Genomic DNA, 3,255 nt, shown 5'->3' with positions numbered 1-3,255 from the left:
GCAGCTATTGTGACTGGGAAGAAAGGTCTGGGAATCTACTTTTGAAAATTAGCCAAAGAAAACCCATACATCAAAACAGACTTTTTTTAATATAGCAAATGTATTACATATATCCCATAAAAAGTATGTGTCATTCATTTTCTAAAAATAATGATAATGTTAACTGTATAAGAAACACATTTATATTAGTTCTAAACAGTGGAGTTATGAAAATTAAAGATTTGAGTCAGTTATGAGAAGTTTCCTTGATGTATTCTGAACCTTGAAGGTGAAGTTAGCTAGCTGGTTAAAAATACAGACTTTAGACACTGATGGGTCCAGCTTCTTCATTAAAGATACATAAAATAAATACAATAATATCAGTGTCACAGGACTGTGGTGATTAAAAATATATACTTTATTCTGCAGTATATCAAAGGTTCAATAAATGTTATTTTAAAACAAAAGATTAGAAATTTGTATATGTTAACTAAGTTTTTCTAAAATACATGAGTCAATATTGAAGCTTATTTAATAAGCTGTTGAATCTTTTTCTAATCTAAAGAGATTTACAAGTGACTAAAGTGATTTGGGTAAAGGTTGACAGTTTAAACCACCCCCCTCCAGCAGCTCATCAAAGAAAAGATCTGATTATTTCCTTCCATAAAGATTACAGCCAAGAAAACCCTATGGAACAGGCCTACTGTGCAACACATGAGGTTGCCAATGCCACAGCACCTAACAAGAGCAACAATCATAACACTACATACAGGATGATGGCTTCAGTATACAGACTTTTTTTTTTTTTTTTCTTTAAATATGTAACTTCTGACGCTAGGTCATTATTGATGGAATCTCTGTGCCCAATACATCAGCTTTGACATATTCCAAAGGGCTTATACAGAAGCAGTTAAGAACAGGTTGGTTATAACAGCTTTGCTGTTTACAAATTTAGTTCTTGTATTCATTGTACACTGTTTTTTTGTAAATATTTATATTAGTTTCCTGTGGGCAATGTAACAAATAACCACAGCCTTGGTAGCTTAAATTTAAGAGAGTTTTACATTTACTCTCTTACTGTTCAGGAGGACAGAAGTCCAACCAGTTACACTGGGTTAAATCAACATATTGGCAGGGCTGGCAACTTCTGGCAACTCCAAGGAAAGTCTGTTTCTTTGCATTTTCCAGCTTCTGGGGGCTGCCTGCATTCCTTGTCTCATCCCTTCCTGGAACCACTTCGATCTATTGCTTCCATTATTGAATCTTCTACTTCCTCTTTTGACCTTCTTGCCTTCCTTTTGTAAAACCTTTGTGATTACATTTAGGAGCTCTGGTGGCACAGTTGTTAATCCACTTGGCTGCTAACCAAAAGGTTGGTAGATCAAACCTTCTAGCTTCTCCAAGGGAGAAAGACGAGTCATTCTGCTTCCGTAAACATTCACAGCCTTGGAAACCCTATAGGGGCAGTTTTACTCTAACCTACAGTGTTGTCATGCTATGGAATAGACTTGACGGCAATGACTTTGGTTTGTTTTTTTAATTACATTTAAGGTCCACAGGATAATATACGATGATCTTCCCATCACAAGATCTTTAACTTAGTCACATCTGCAAAATCCTCTTTGCCATATAAGATTACATTCCAGGGATTTAGACATGGGTATGTTCCATCTGTCAGTTTGTTGTACTATGGTATCTTGAGTGTTGTTGAAATGCTGGAAGCTATGCCACCAGTATTTGAAATACCAGCAGGGTTACCTGTGGTAGACAGGTTTCAACAGAGATTCCAAACTAAAAGGGACCAGGAAGAAAGCGCTGACAATCTACTCCTGGAAATTAAATAAAACCCCATGGAACACAACAGAATAATGTCTGATATAGTGCAGAAGATGCACTAGGTTAGGAGGCACTAAAAGTACACAGTGACCTCAACAATGGACTCAACAATGAGCATACCCCAACACGAAGATGACCCAGGACCAGGCAATGCTTTATTCTGTTGTACACGAGGTTGGCATGAGTTGGAGCTGACTCAATGGCAAGCAACAACAGCAAGAAACTGTTTTGAGAGGCCATTATTCTACTTACCACAAAACATCAAATTGCCAAAAAATGTAGTATGAACCTTTGAACAATGTTGGGTAATACCTATCTCCCCTTTTATAGGTAACAAAGAAACCTGTTGAATTCTTCTGTAACCCTAACTAAAGTGACTGACTGCCTAATAACAACTGACATAAGATTTTCTTTCAGTCCAGTGGGAAAAGACTGAAAAAGAAGTTAACTTAATTTAAAATGTGACATTTCTTTGCCTTTGTGTGGAGTAAAATTCGTATCTATCATAACTACCCTGACTCCCTCACATAGAGGTTTTCTCTCCTCTGTTCTCCTTTGTAACAATTTTCATATTCTACATACCTACAGTGGTGCTTGCTATATTTATTAAAATACTAACTCATTTTTTTTTTATTTGTGTCCGTTTTTATCCCTCTCTCCCCTTTTTTTTAAAAAAACTTACATTAAATATTTTGGTAAATCAGCCACTTCATTCTGTTACCACAGTTGTTATGTTGACAGAAGAAGAAAGGAGGAAAAAGAGATAAATTCTTTCTTAGAAGAAACCCCCCCCCACACACACACACACCCCAGAAAAAGGATCAGAAGAGAAAATGAGGAGCTTAGAAATAAAAAACTAAGACCATCCCCAAATCCAACAAAGGTCATAGGAAAGCTGAAGAGTTCATAGGGAGTAAACACAGAGCAACAGATAGGTGCAGAAGATAAGGCCAGTCTTATTTCTAAGGAGGAAGGCATTGTTTCCCCAACCCAATGAAAGATGTGTGAAGAAAGTTGTAAAGAGAAAAAACTTCACTTCATTCTAAAGAGACATAGAGAGTCATTCTAATTTCCCCAGTTGTAAAACTGATGACCTGGGCCATGCAGATGGTTTACACACTCAGCTGCTAACTGAAAGATTAGAAATATGGAGTCCACCTTGGAAGAAAGCTTGGTGATCTACTTCCAAAAAGTACCAGTTGAAAATCCTAGGGAGCACAGTTCTACTCTGATACACACGGAGTCACCATGAGTCAAAATCAACTCAATAACAGCTGGTTAACGAGGGCTAGGAAAGGAAGGGTGGAATGTGTGTTTCAGGACCACAGGGAGTAATGCCGTCCCTGAACTAGGAAAGGGGTTGAGTCCAAAGTGGAAGAAAGTAAGCTGGGTCCCAAGCATGTTAAATAAATTCTAAACTGAATGAATAAGTAAGTAAAT

The 3,255-nt window shown here is 37.1% G+C and overlaps 1 pseudogene; it reads left to right on the top strand.

Annotated features, from left to right (window-relative positions):
- LOC103209135 overlaps positions 1-3,255 on the top strand; it is a 5,610-nt pseudogene that overhangs the window by 999 nt on the left and 1,356 nt on the right.

This window comes from Orycteropus afer, unplaced genomic scaffold, assembly GCF_000298275.1.
Source record: "Orycteropus afer afer isolate SDZICR_OR568_19922 unplaced genomic scaffold, OryAfe1.0 scaffold00479, whole genome shotgun sequence".
Taxonomy (NCBI): Eukaryota; Metazoa; Chordata; class Mammalia; order Tubulidentata; family Orycteropodidae; genus Orycteropus; species Orycteropus afer.
This window is presented reverse-complemented; position numbering and strand designations above follow the sequence as displayed.